Source organism: Callorhinus ursinus, unplaced genomic scaffold (genome assembly GCF_003265705.2).
Source record: "Callorhinus ursinus isolate GAN/ISIS: 27379988/994484 unplaced genomic scaffold, GSC_fseal_2.0 scaffold16, whole genome shotgun sequence".
Classification (NCBI taxonomy): domain Eukaryota; kingdom Metazoa; phylum Chordata; class Mammalia; order Carnivora; family Otariidae; genus Callorhinus; species Callorhinus ursinus.
In genome coordinates this window covers 21147649-21163149 of record NW_027397078.1, presented here as the reverse complement: position 1 = coordinate 21163149, position 15501 = coordinate 21147649, and the positions used below count along the sequence as shown (strand labels likewise).

Below are 15501 nucleotides of genomic sequence, written 5' to 3'. Positions count from 1 at the left end.
ACCCAGACACCACTCCACCCGTGTCTTTATTGCTACACAAGCTTATTTTTGTTTGTACTTTAATTTTTTAAAAAAGATTTTATTTATTTATTTGCCAGAGAGAAAGAGAGGAAGATTACAAGCAGGGGGGGTGGCAGGCAGAGGGAGAAGCAGTATCCTTGCTAAGCAAGGAGCCCGATGTGGGACTTGATCCCAGGACCCTGAGATCATGACATGAGCCGAAGGCAGAGGCTTAACCATCTGAGCCACCCAGGCGCCCCATACTTTAATGTTTTTTATTTCAGCTGTGTCTCAGCGGGGCGTGAGGCATACACATAGACTTGTCTGCTAACCAGAACTGAACTCATCAATTTGTAATATATCATGTTGCTACTAATTTGATTGAGAATATAGGATTATTGATTTATGAGTATAACTTGTGATATAAGTGTTTTTACCTGACTTTATCCACAATCTTCTGGGAAATGATTATGCTACTATTGCTGATAACAAAGAATTTCAAAAGCTATTTATTAAGTGCTGAATATGATCTGGGTAGTTTACATATAGTTTCTGAGTTTTCAGACAAGATGGAGAAATTGTGGTCAGAGGAAAAAAAAAGTAAATTGTCTAAGGTCATGGGGCTGGTAAGCGTCAGAGCCTGTACTGTCAGCAAGGGCTGTCTGAATATGAAGTTTTTTTTTTTTAATTTTTTAAAATTTTATTTTCTTATGTTATGTTAGTCACCATACATTACATCATTAGTTTTTGATGTAGTGATCCATGATTCATTGTTTGCGTATAACACCCAGTGCTCCATGCAGTACGTGCCCTCCTTAATACCCATCACCGGGCTAACCCATCCCCCCACCCCCCTCCCCTCTAGAACCCTCAGTTTGTTTCTCAGAGTCCATAGTCTCTCATGTTTCTTCTCCCAAATATGAAGCTTTTGCCTTATCTCTTGTATCACCTTTCCTTTGTTGGTGTATTTAGAAAGTCCCTGTGCCATAAAAATTACTGGAAGTCGTGTATTTAAAGCCCTGATCTTGATGAGCCCAGGGTGCCTCTCCAAAAATGCTCACCTATATTTTATTGTACATACGAAGCCATTCCAAACTGTTTCTTTTCATAAATTACCCACTTAAGGGTCCTTTTAAAATTACTTCTAAAAATCTTAAAGATGAATTTAATTATTTTTGACATGGTATTTCCTCACACACAGTATCGAGAGGCTGAACATTTTGGTCAATTTTTCACTCAGTGTGCAGACAGTAAGGATTGCTCTTCTGTGTTTTGTTGCCCTCTTAAGTGTTCCTGTAATAGTAGGTTATGCCATCTGATGGGCAGATTGCCTTTGCCCCATTTTGCCTGTCATGTTGTTTCCCTAACATTAAGTAGGTGAGACTAGGAAAGGGCTCATAGAGGTTACACAGCTCAATAGAAAGCCTGTCCTTTTTTCTTTTCTTTTTTTTTAACTTCCCATTACACTTATGCCCTCCTCCACCCTTCCTTACAAATTCACTGGAAACAGTACAGCAAGAAATGCAAATACTCTTTTTTTTTTTCTCCTACAGTGCCCATCTTTTAACGGCTGATTAAAACTAGCTGAAGAGAATAACCAGAAAGAGCCTAGAGAAATTGTTCTTCTCTGTCTAGTTGTAAATAGCTGCTCTGTTAAGGAATTGGGGCTACTCCCACCAAAACAAAGGGTTAAGCATATTTTTTTCAAAACAACATTCTGAGTATGCATGTAAATGTGTGTACTCTGGATAACATTCCCCATGACAGTCTAGCCAGAAGGAAAACATGAGATGCTCTTGGAACAAACTGCCTTTTTTGACATATACTCACAACATGAATAGTCCCATTAAAACATTTAACCAGCATGGCTTGAGACATGTAAAAATGCAGTTTCCGTGCTGTGTCATGTCCTCAGCAATATGTGATTATATCTCCTGAGGTCATGTCCACACTTTAACAGGCTTTATGTCTGATGAAATGATTATTTATTTTAAGAATACACTCTCTTTGTAGCTCTTACACAACTCTTACTGTTGCAGGAGATGTGTCTTCTATTGGCACGATAGTACATTTAAAATGGTCTCTTTTATTTTTGGTATTACAAGGTGACTTTTTAATTTCTGAATTTTATAGTTCAGCATGAATATCATCAAACGGTGCAAAACAACTACTATGGTATTTTGAATAGAAAACAAAAATCTGTCTTATGGAAAACTATACTTTATATCGACACAGCCCATCTGGGTCAAACAATGACCAAAATTAAAATCAACTCTAAAATCTTCAAAACAGGAGATACTGCTTCAGCTTTAGCCATTCCAGGAAAACCTGCTCCTCTAGTTAACTTGCTCCTCTAAAAATAAATCCTCTTAACTCTTTGCTTACAACTTATTTTTAGAAATGCATCATATTGGGTGCTTGGGTGGCTCAGTCGTTAAGCATCTGCCTTCGGCTCATGTCATGATCCTAGGGTCCCGCATCCGGCTCCCTGCTCAGTGGGGAGCCTGCTTCTCCCTCTGCCTGCCGCTCCCCCTGCTTGTGCTCTCTCTCTGACAAATAAAATCTTAAAAAAAAAATGCATTGCATTCATTCTTTCATAAAGCACCTTTCATATTACACCCTTGTTTGTTTATAGAAAAAACACTTCAGGTACTATAGGTGGAATTCGACACTTAAGTAACCTCTTCTTGGTCCAAAATGATTCCTAGGTATTAAATGCCACCTCATTCAGCACTATTTTTTGTTAGTCTTTGTAAATTATACTTTAAAACTTAACCTGCTGTTCTGAAGATGGACACAACTTTATTAATGAGTCAGGAAATACCTTCAGAAGTACCTTTCACCATCTGGCAGTTGGAAGTGTTCTGATCTACCCACCACCAGGGTAATAGAGAACACCTTTTCAGAATACCAGTGGACTGATTCTTGGCATCTCTTATCTAAAAAAAAAAGTTAAATTCACAACTGCACATTTTGAATCCAGCTTCCTTTTTTATTTATGAAAATACACACAGCAAGTTACTTCCCTCCAATTACCCAGAGGCTGAATTTGTGTTATATCTTCACAGACATGTGAATAGCTTCAGTTTGTTTTTTTGATTAGAGTTGACTTTGTTTTCCACGTAAACAAGAATTTTTATGGCAAAAAAAAAAGAAGCAACTGAGGCAAAGAAAACCATAGTCAGAACCACTAGGCAAGTAATGTTATAGGCTTTGCAACTGCAGTATTAATAGCTGTTTTTAAAATACAGCCCTGGAACAAAACTACATTCATCTTATATTATCAACCTTTTTCCCCCCCTCCCCCACCCCCCCCCCCCAGCTAAGATTTTTTTCTTGCAAAGAATTTATCATTCAGGTTCTGGTTAGTTTTTTAGTTTAGTTCTTTTTTTTTCTTTTTCTTTTTTTTAATTCTGTGAAGTTTGGTTTTTGCAGAACTAAACCATCCTAGGTGATGACCCTGACATCTTTGCTACTTATTGTATACTTAGAAGTTCAAATGAGAAAGCTTTTGGATTCAGACTTTTCAGCTAACTGATGTTTACAGAATTTTCGTAATGTAGATTTCAGTCATGTTGAGGGTCTCTCATAAAGATTTTAGAAGCTAAGACGTGGTCTCTTCCTGGGGGGTGTTTCATCTTCCTTATCTTTTTCATCATCGAGACGATTCATTAAGCCAACTGTGCTGCTACCGTGCAGGCTATGTGTTTCATTAGCAGCAGGAGCAGAATGGGATGAAGCAAATTTGTAGCCCCCCCGAGATGCTCTTTTAGGAGGATCTACCTTGTCTTCATTTTCTTTTGTTTTTTTAGTCTCCATAAATTTGTAACGATCTTGAAAATCATTTTCCAATGGCGGCATAATTGCTTCTCCTTCTTCTGAATTTCCTTTAAAACACTTTTCTTCCTTCTCCACGACTCTGGTACGCCTGTGAAGTATTCTACTATACGGTATAGAGTGTAAATTCCTCTGTATATGATTCTGCTGGTCTTTCTCTTCTTCATATTTAATCTTTAATCCTTTGAATGTCTGAACATATTCAATCGATTCAAGTGTTTTATAAAACTTTTCTACTATATGTGCAACAAGAGATTTGATATTTTCCACTCTTATGTATTCAAACAGCTCAATAACAGCTGAATTCAACATATTGTACCGAGTTCCGTTATTCAGGAGAGCATTGACAACTGGCTCAAAAAGATTTCCCTTGATGATGTAACAATTATAAAGTTCATCTTTAAGTCCAATCATCCTTCTCATAAAGCGGAGAGCACACAAGATCAGGAAAGTGTGCTTTGAATTCATCAAGATCAAGACTCTTCTCAGCAAGTCTTTGCTCAAAATATAGTTTTTTATGTAGTATGTGTGATGTTGCACACAAAATGTGAGCAGCTCTAAAATTAAAGAAAGCAGCTGTGCTGTTTGATAATTATTGAGGCAATTTGTGTTGTTTTTGTCGGATCCAGCTACATTATCCCCGTCACATATATCTTCTGAAGTGGTGGCAAAAAGTGGTGCTATGAAATTATGTATACAGTGCTTGTAGAAGAAATGTAGAAATTCACTTCTTTCACATTTATTAGGTGTTGCTAGCATGTTTTCTGGATCAAGTAGAATACGAAGAAGTCCCATTAAATGAACAGCACCTCCTAGCTCAGGATCAGTATCACAGATCATTTGCTCAATGACTACATTAATGAAAAGGTTACCGTCTTCACTCAGCTGGGCTTCTTCCATAATAAATTCTCGAATCATGGATGGACTATACTCCACTAGATAAGTAAATATATCAGTAGCAGCTGACTTTATTTGCAAATCCTCCATGCTCATTACAATTTTAAGAACAGGAAGAATCCCCAATTCTGTCAATGTTTCGAACAGTGCATCCTTGTCTGGATGCTGTAATGTCTGAGAAAATGCACAGAATTCCTTGAAGAAAAAGAGCAATTCGCGCCGCCTATCATCATTTATAGTCTCATCCCTTAACTGTGCAAAGACTTGAAACAAAAAGTTGTTATCATCCTTCAGCATGCTGACTATCTCAACCTTGCTGAGGAAAATAAAAGTTGTAAGAGTAGAAAGAAAGTTCTCTTCATACATGGATGGTGCAGGCAAAAGGATGTCACGGATGTACTGTACCCTGTATGTCTGATGTATTTTTTGCCTAAGTTCACAGTCTGTTATTGGTACGACTTCCTTGAACCTTGCATTTTGGGTCAAGAATTCCCTATGCCTTTTTGGCTGAGCCAAAGCAGGGTCATATTCGAGACATCCTACCACATCCATGATACACTCAGCAGAAAACATGATCTCAAACAGGGTTGCCTTGTTAAGGAATAAGATGCCTTTAATAATTTCATGCAAATGGTGTAAGCCTGCAGTGTCCCCTAGGTCCTCACAGGTGTGGAACAGCTGCAGCAAATTTTTAATATAGTCCTCATTTTCTAAGATCAGAGCTAGTCTCTCCTTACCGATTGGTGAAGCGAGAACCGAGGAAATGAAGTCAGAAATCTCTTCAAGTTTACTGAGTTCACAGTTAGGCAGGTCAAACACATTATTGGTTTCCAGGACTTCATCCAGTTGTTGGTCTTCGGATTCCTCCAGGAGGTCCTGCGTTATTTTGACGGATGGATCTTTTCCTTGAACCCGGCAAATGTCTTCCCAGATCTCACTACAACCCTCAGCGTCCTGGAATTTCAACGCGATACCATGGTTCTCTGCTTCAGACCAAACAATCAGGGTTTTCTGTTGCTTCTGATAGGGCGTCTTTGAATTTACCTTTGACTCCAAGATTGCTGAGGCCTGGGAATCCGACCTAACGAGCAGGGACACTCCCTGGAGGCGCTTCACATAAATGGAAGAGACGTACCCAGTGCCGAGACAATCCCATCGGTGGTCCTTGTTCAGTGAGTAGACTTTTACACGATACCGGTCGTCAGCCATGGCGACTCCTGACCTCCTGTCCCTAGCCCTAGTCGCGGCGCAGGGGGGCGCTGGGTCTCGTGTGCCCGGAGTCGACTGTAGTTGTCGCTGTTCTGACAGCGACGGTAGCTCAGGCGGTGGGAGGGGACAATTACGGCATAAGATGGCGGAGTCGTAAGGTTCTGCCCGACGCTGGTGGTTCCTGAGGTCTGTAGAGCTCTCCGGAGTCCCACCTCCTCTCGCTTCCATCTTATGTTTCCCTTTCTTCATTTTACCCTCGCATATTCCTTCTTAACGTGGGTTTACGGAGTGAGCCTTTGGCCTGCTCCCCGTCGTCTGGGAGAGTCTCGATTATGGCAGGATTCTAAGGATTGTCACAGGAGTCTACCCCGACGGAATGTTCTATGCGTGTTGAGGCATTGCGGCCAAGCTTACGTGGAAGCTTAGTGATTAGAGCAAAGTGCTGTTCTTTCCATAAAAACTTTTGTTCCCCAGAAGCATTTGCACTTATCAGGTGTGTAGGAGACTGAGGACTTTAAACGAAAGAAAGCTGAATCACTTATGTCCTGACCAATTAACCACCTAATATTCCAGGTTGAGGCTACCCCCCCAACCCCCCCCAAAAAAGAAGTGGGAGCTAAGCGAAGTGTAGACTATTAGCGATAATTGGAGATCTGTAGGTGGGTCTTCTCCACCTACAGATTCCTTCTCCATTGGCCTATGTATCTGTTGCTCACTGAACCCATCCCGGGGGGAGGACCTTGTCACCAGAAGGCGCTGACAACTCTTTCATTTTGTTCCGCTGCGCCTAGAGCACTGTCATTTACTGCAGTGGGAAAACTTTTTTCCAATCTATAACCACACTCCTCATTCTTCGATGAGTGGGCCAGAGGGAAACGGCGTTGAAATTAGTTGAGTGCGTATTGAACATCACAGATCAGTTGTTTTATTTTCTTGATCTAGTGATAATAACAACCACAACTAAGTAATAATACTTGAGTGCCTATTAGTATTACAGAGAAAGGTAATAACATAATTGAGCACGTTAAATACTTGAGTACTTTTTATGTTCAAGACAATGTGACAAGAACTTTTATATCTTTTTGTACTTAAATTTCATGATAACCTAGTGATACAGGAGTATTAAGGGTCCCTCTAAGATCAGGAAACAAACTTAGAGAAGTTAAATAAATCACCAAAGGTCACACTCCTAATAAGTTGAGGAACTCTGATTTGAACACACGTCTTTCTGATTCCAAAATTGGTTTTCCCGGCCATTGAACTATGCTAGCCCCTTCTTTTCTTGGCCTTCATTACATTTTATTTCACATTCCTTCCATCTATATAATTTGTAATCAACATAAAATTATCGAGAAGATGAAAGTCACGCACTTCCTTCTTTAGATCCACATCTGTGTATAGCCAACCGAAAAATAGAAGCTTGTATATGGCAACTTTGTTAAATATAATTTTAATAGTAACCAAGTTGATTTTTGATGTAGCAGCAACTTCTGCAGTTTTCGTAAAAAAAAAATTTCCCCCCAAACATTAACCCTGTTATTGCAAGGGAAAAACAGAATTGGGCCACATCAAGCACATTTGGACTTGAAGAGTCCTGTTTGTAATTCATTTTACATAGCATTGGAAATGTGTGACAGTTCTCAAGTAGAGCACAGAAAAACTTTTCACGTACCTCTTTTGCAATGTCGCCTCCAGGAGATTACAGTACAGGAATATTCCCTGGGACAGTACAGCTGGGACACTTGGAGACCTGAATGGAAATGACAATCATTTCATGAGAAAATTCAAATCAATACCGGGATACTACTGGTTTAAAAACCTTTACAAATCATTAATAATACTTACACATAAGAATTAATAAATGACAAATACAAACACTGATATATGTACTTACTAGTTTAAAATTCCTGTCTTATTTCAATGAGAGATTATGCAAATATGTAATAATAATAATGACATGCATGCTAATGGTCCAATTTTTTTTCTCTGCTGTGGTTATATTAAAGTTTCTACCAGAATCAAATATAATACTGTCAATTGTCTGAATATGCCCTCAGGTTTCATTCTCTGAGAGGCATTCAGCACAAATCTGTGTGTTCTCACAATTTTATCACAGGGAGTTTCCCTTAGGCCAATTAAGGTCCCTTTATCTTAATTAGGTTAATGAGAATCTCTTTGCAGTCTAAAAGAGCCTCAAGTCCAAATTTCTTGTCGCTATTTCTGCGGTAGACTCACAGTCTGTCTTACTTGGTTTGGGAAGTAGAACAATGCCCTTTTTTGCTTCAGGAGTTCTACCTTCCTAAGATTATTATTTTATTGTTGTGTGGTTGTTTTGCAGGGAGCGTATGAATATGAATATATATGAATAACAAATGCCATATTCTAGGAGCTGTGTAGACCCTTTTATAGGTATTATTTATTTTTTATTTAACGCTCATACAATAATGGCCTGAGAAAGATATTATTACTACCATATTAGAGAGGAAAAAAACTTGAAACTCCAAAACTGAATCATACATTTGGTTCAAACCTCTGCAGTAAGGGATATTGCTCGGATCTGAAAGTAGGCCTATACCGTTCCAACTCTCCATTTGGGGGCTCCCAATATGCAAAGCTTTATCTTAGACTGTGCATAAATTGTTATAGCAGATGTTTATAACAATTGTGTTTTTTTTTTATCCCAACTATCACTGCCATTTGATGTTTCTGTTTTATTTTGTGAAGGAAAATCATTGAGGCCAGTTCAGAATTAAAATAGGTAGATTTTTTTTTTCAAGGACTTCATCATCACTTTTATTGTAACTCTCCTTATCATTCTGCTGTAACATAAACTTTCACAGTTTCAATTTCTTTATTTTATTTTATTTTATTTTATTTTATTATGTTATGTTAATCACCATACATTACATCATTAGTTTTTGATGTAGTGTTCCATGATTCATTGTTTGCGTATAACACCCAGTACTCCATTCAGTACGTGCCCTCTTTAATACCCATCACAAGGCTAACCCATTCCGCCCCCCTCCTCTAGAACCCTCAGTTTGTTTCTCAGAGTCCATAGTCTCTCATGGTTCGTCTGATTTAATATTAAGACTGGATCCCTCTTCTGTTTTGGATGCCTTTCTCTTTCATGCTTCTTCCCCATGACCTGAGGGTAGTAAAAAGTAGTTCTTGATGCCTCTGCCCTGAAAATAGTTTTAGATAAGGACCTTGTAATTCATCCACATTTTATGACTACTAAGAGCTTAAGTTTTATATTTCTCAGAGTTATTTTAGAAAATGATAAAGGAATGAATCTACATTTCTGAATTTTAGGGATAGGTAACTCAAGCCATATATATATATATATATACCGTTTAGATATCTAAATGTTCTATCTCTGAGATAACATTTCATAGTGGGAAGAGCAAGGTGATTTTTAATTCTATGAAATAGCATTAAAAATAGAATTATTCAAATGTATCTGCTCTAAAATTTTCAACTTCAAAATCATTAGCGAAAAACACCCATGTATGTTCTCTACAAGTTCTCCAGATAACTTTTTTCGTGGAATGTTGCCCTCTTTTGGCTACTATCATCTCTAATTTGGAAATCTGTAATAGTCTCCCCAGGCTTCTGCCTTCCTTCCCCCACTAGTATATTCTCAGTGCAATAGCTAGAGAGGACTAATTTAAAACACACTGTATTCTCCAACTCCTCTGCTCAAAATCAATGTGTTTCTGCCTTACTTAGAATAAAAGCCAAAGTTCTAACTGTGGTTTATGAGGCCTGGCCCCCTTGACCACTCTGAGATCTTCCCCTAATAGTCTCTGTCTCCCTTATTTTGCTCCAGCCACACTACCCATCTAACTCTGCCAGAAGCACACCGGGCACACTCCTGCCTCAGGGCCTTTGTACCTGCCCTTTCTTCTACCTAGAACACTAGTTTTCAATATCTATGTGGCTCAGAGCCTCACTCCATTAAACGATTTATTCAAAAGCCCTTTTCTTCCAGTGAGACCTTCCCTAAGCACCTTTTTAAAATTGCAGAGGCCTTCTACCCCAACCCATCCATGTGTTTTCTTTGATGTATCTTTTCTCCATATCACTGAGCATCATCTGAATATTTTATACTTCATTTATTCTGTTTTCCTCAACCAGACTATCAGCTGTTTGAGGGCTGTGATTTTTTTTTTTTAAAGATTTTATTTATTTATTTGACAGAGAGAGACACAGCGAGAGAAGGAACACAAGCAGGGGGAGTGGGAGAGGGAGAAGCAGGCTTCCCGCCGAGCAGGGAGCCCGATGCGGGGCTCGATCCCAGGACCCTGGGATCATGACATGAGCCGAAGGCAGACGCTTAACGACTGAGCCATCCAGGCGCCCCGAGGGCTGTGATTTATCTGCTCATTTTTCTCACTGCTGTGTGCCTAGCACCCACCATAAGGCATGACATATAGTAGTTTCTCAACAATTATTTATTGCATAAATACATAAATGAATACATATTTTTTCTAGGATGATTTCCAACAATCTATTTATTTATTCTTCACAAAGTTATGAGCAACCCCTATGTATAGATCCTATACCAAGCACTGGGGATAAAACTGAATTTGACATTTATTTGGTTATCTTATGGAACAAATAAATAGTTCTAATAGGAGATATTTCTAATTTACAAGATACATCTGGCATTTCCCCTGCTGCCCCACTCCCACCCTTCTTTTTTAAAGATTTATTTATTTATTTTAGAGAGAGAGTGTGTGCGCATGTGGTGGGGGGTTAGAGGCAGCAGGAGAGGGAAAGAGAGAATCTCAAGCAGAATCCCTGCTGAGTGGGGAGCCTGATGCGGGGCTTGATCTCAAAACCCTGAGATCACGACCTGAACTGAAATCAAGAGTCAGACGCTTAACCAACTGAGCCACCCAGTTACCCCCCAATCCCACTATTTTGGATCGTTTTCATCTTATTGATGGAGACCAGGGAAGCAATATTATCCTGTTTTAGGCTTTTAATTGCATGAAAAACTGGTTTTTTGAGTAAGCTGGATATTTTCTTCCGTGTTCTGTCAAACTCTCCTTCCCCAACCTTGGGCTAAATCACAGTTTTTCCATCAACTCTCAAGTATTGAAAGAACGCTAGTTTTCTAATATTAAAATTTCCAGTCCATTTCAAGCTTCTGTCTGAGTCATGTCTTGTCCAAAACAAGTCCATGGCCAAGCCTAGAGTCAAGAGATGAAAAAGTATGCCCCACCTAAGATGGGAGAATCATAGCAAAAGTACATAGCAAAGGATGTGGGTGGAAGGAACGATGAATTGGGGACATTAATGCAGTCTCCCACAAGCTTGAATAAAACAGCTATAACTCAGAACTTTAATGGGGGAAGAGGGCTATATGGTCACCCTGTATAAAGAATGTTAGGATGTGTGGATATTTAAAACATTTTAGGGGCACCTGAGGCAACTGGCTCAGTCAGTTAAGTGTCCAGCTCTTGGATTCGACTCAGGTCATGATCTCAGGGTCATGGGATCGAGCCCCTGGGTGGCTCCACGCTCAGTGGGGAGTCTGCTTCTTTCTGTCTCCATGTGCCCCTCCCTGCACTCATGGTCTCTCTCACTCTCAAATAAATAAATAAATTTTTAAAACCTTTTATTCTCAGCTGTAAACATCATCCTGTTATGTGTGCATTGCAACAGTACCAGCTATTATCTTCCCAGTGCTCAGAGGTAAGAACCATTTTAGTATTTTTTGGATCCACAGGCAGTTTCTATTAGCACTAGCCCATTTTCCACTGAGTGCTTGGCTTCCTTGGAAGCTCCAAATCACTTCCTCTTATCACATAGAATTAAAGGAGGAAGAAAAGAGGGGGGTGGGGGTAATGTCATTCTCTTGACCACAAATACATTTTAGACTTTGACTTTCAGTGCCATGCTCTCCTCTTTTTCTTCTGTTCCAATAGTTTACTTCTCGACTTTTCAAGTTTTCTTTTAAAATGTACAATCCATAGATCCCCTCCTCCTTTATCCTGATACACCATAGTATTTCCTGTTCCTACCTAGATCTCCACAAGTAACACTAGCTGACTACTTACTAATTACCCTACAACCATGTTATAAAAGTAACAGAAATGAGCATCATTTGGAGCTAAACACCGCTCAGTATTTGCTTAGAGGCAGTAACCATCTTCATTTCTCCAGTACAGCACTAGATATATTTATATTGTAAAATCTAAATTTTCATTTTTTAGGCAATAGCTGATTTCAACTTAACATTTTTACTTTGATTCCACTAACCTTCAAAGGAGTGCCTTGAATATATTTGATTTTTTGTTGATATAGTTGGGTTGAGTTAGAGACAGAAAAAAAGTGTTTTCATGATAAGGGAAAATCTCAAACACCTTGGCTAGTATTGGTTTTGGATAGATTACTACTTGAAGTATGAAAACCCGGTTCATTCCTCCTGAAAAATAACCTTTTGTGTTTTGCTACGGCTAGGTGATCTGCTGCCACTTTCTTCGGTGGGGGAGCTGCCATAGCTGTGTAGGAAGTTATTTTTGAATGCTGACCTCATTCAGAAAAATATAAAACCTTTGTTTACAGTTCCTTAAAAGAATAATTTTTAAAACCTCTTAGCACATTTCTTTATCAGATATATAATCGATATATACAACATCACATAAAATAAACATAAAAGGTTGTAATCAACATGTATTGTATAACTTCTTAAGTATAATGATGGTATTGTTCCCCTGTGTCTCGAATGGCTCTTAGGGATTATGTTTCCCATGAAACATGACCCTATAAAGTGAACTTTGATGAAGGTCCCGTGCCTTATGAACTCCTACATTTGTGTTTGTTTGTCTGTTCGATTGGTTGATTACTGGGGGTAGGACACTTGTTGCCTATCCAGTAGATGCCATTAGCATCCCCTCCTCCAGGTTGTGACAACTCAAAATGTCTCCAGATAGTGCTGACTGTCCCCCTGGGGGCAAAGTCATCCTCAGTTGAGATCAACTACTAGTAAATATTTTCAGTTCTCATCATCTACTAAGTGTTTAGAAACACACAAAATAGTTCAAAAAAGACAAATTTTGTGGTCCCCTCTTTTCACGTCCAGTGTAGTAAAACCAGCTTATTTGAACTTTTGTCATCCCAGATTTCTATTAGCCAGGATCTCTGCACATTTATAGTGAAACAGTAAGTGACATTTATTATCAGACCTCTCTCCCAGATAATCATTGCATGAATCTGCTATATTAGCAGCCACCTTCCTTTTGTCTCTCAGGCTTCCTTCCAGCAGCACCCTGTATTTTCACACTCCTCTCTGCAAGTCCAGGCCCTTTAGTGTCCTGCAAGGCCTCACCTGTTCGTACTCATTGTGAGTACATCTCCCCCACCTTGAACTAACTCACTGGCCTTCTTGGGTATTTCCTTCTCATGTGAGGCCTCTGCTCTAGCTACTTCCGCTGACTAAAACTTCATGCCACCATACTTCCATGTCCCCCTCATCATCATTCACATTGCCTCTCAAAAGCTATTCCCTCAGAAGGTCTTCTCTCCTCACACAATCTAAGACAGCACCCCCTTCTCCTCTCATGCTCTCTCACTTCACTCTATTTTAGCTTCTCAATAGAACTTTCCCAATCTAGAATTACCACATCATTTGTTTACTTTTATTGTCTTATTCTACGCCTACCCCACAAAAGGCAAAGATGAGTCCAGGCCAGTCTTATTCTCCCCTAGGAGACAATAGGCATTCAGCAAATATCTGATGGATGAGTACTTGAAAGAATGTATAAAGATCACTTTTCCTATATGCCACAGAGACATGGACAACATTTGTAAGAAATCATCTCCTTAAATGGACCTTCACTGAGATGTCATCATCTGCCACCGGGTCTGTGTTTTAGCCCTGTTTGAAATTCATAGTCAACTGTCCCTCTTAACTACATTCGATAGTTTAACTATCAACATTTTCTCCTCAACATTAACGTTCCACCCTAATTATCTTTCAGCAAAAACTCTTATCTAGTACTTCACTGAGAGAATAGACACCAACTCAAGGCTCACCTTCCATTTTCCAAGCAACCTTATTCATATGTTTAGCAATTTCCACCTCTCCCTCTTCCATCTCAGAAAAAGGAGTGAGCCTTCTCTTCTTCAAGAATCACCTTGTATTCTCTGCTCTCCATATTGTGCCCTTTCTGGCCTCCCAATACTTCTTGTGCCATAGATTATTCTTTCTGTGACTTCAGGCTTTAAACTCTGCTAAGGAATCATTTCTTTTCCTCCTTCAATTAAATGTGCTCCAGTTTCTTCTATCTTAAAATAGTCAAGTGGATTCTCAAAACAAGAATCACATCCATAACTTGCACAGTAACACTGATAGTACCCTAAACTGAGAGTAAAAATGTTTATGTTCACTGCTGTATTCCCAGGGTCTAGAAAAGAGCCTGGTGCATGGCAGGCATGCAGTCTGAAAACTCATTCATTAACCAGCTTTTTAACAATTGCCAGTGTTTGCTCTGTGTGGCAGACACCATTCCAAGTACTTCATAGGTGCTCTCGCTTAATCCTCATAAGACTGATGTCATTATTAGTTTCACTTTACTGATGCAGAAACTGGGGTATAGCAAAAATAAGTAACTTATTGAAGGTCATGGAGGCCTTGCTCTCTTAGTCTCTAGACATGCTATGTCTCAATTATAAATAGATAGTTGTACCTGTAGCAAGAGATGGATGTATGGATAGAAATTTATATGTGTATGTGTGTATCTTCATCTATATCTATGGAAATATGTGTGTGTGTGTCTCCATCTTTATCTATCTACCTGTATGAGTCATGTATCTGTCTCTCTCTCTCTTTTTCTATTGAATGATGTTCAAATTCAGAGTGCAAATACTGCATTATATAAAAAGAATTAAGTCCCTTGTCGTTTTATTAAAATCTCTTACTTTAGTATGTGGTTTCACTAATGAGATTTTTTTGAGTTCTTTCCCACACTACTTTCTGCATGAAGATAATAAGGTTACCAAACTTGCCTGAGTTTCAACAGTAAGTAAACATTCAGAGTTTAGTTTTGCACTCTGGTAGTCAGACTCTAGAATCTCTGTGCTTAAGTTCTTTGCTACACAGCGTGTCACCATTCACATTTCCTTTTCTTTAAATAGATACTGAAGCTACTGTATATATCTATCTTATAAAATCACAAGGTTAGGATCTTAAGCATTTGGGGACAAGCAAATATATGTCTCTATATCTCCCTTCATATCCCTCAGCCCTCTCTTTTGCTCCATAATGGAAAGCATAGAGAACAATTAGATATCATGTGTTTCTACTTGGTTATCTCCCTCCCTTAAAGTATTTGCCCCTCAAATAGAAACATTCCTATCCTATTTATGATTTTTTGTTCTAAATAGAGAAAAACTAACCTTGAATTTAATTCTCCTGTTTTCTCATGCCTTTGATGTGTTACTTGAACTTGCCTTCAGCAATATCTTGTCCCTTTCAGTTTTTACACTTTTTTTTTCCTTTCCAAATGTCTTTTTTTTTTTTTTCCTTTCTGTATTTCTTTCCAC

At 38.9% G+C, this 15501-nt stretch overlaps 1 pseudogene; it reads right to left on the bottom strand.

The window, feature by feature from the left end:
- Nucleotides 1–2971: 2971 nt before the first annotated feature.
- Nucleotides 2972–6256, bottom strand: LOC112812731 (serine/threonine-protein phosphatase 4 regulatory subunit 3B pseudogene; annotated as a pseudogene).
- Nucleotides 6257–15501: the final 9245 nt, after the last annotated feature.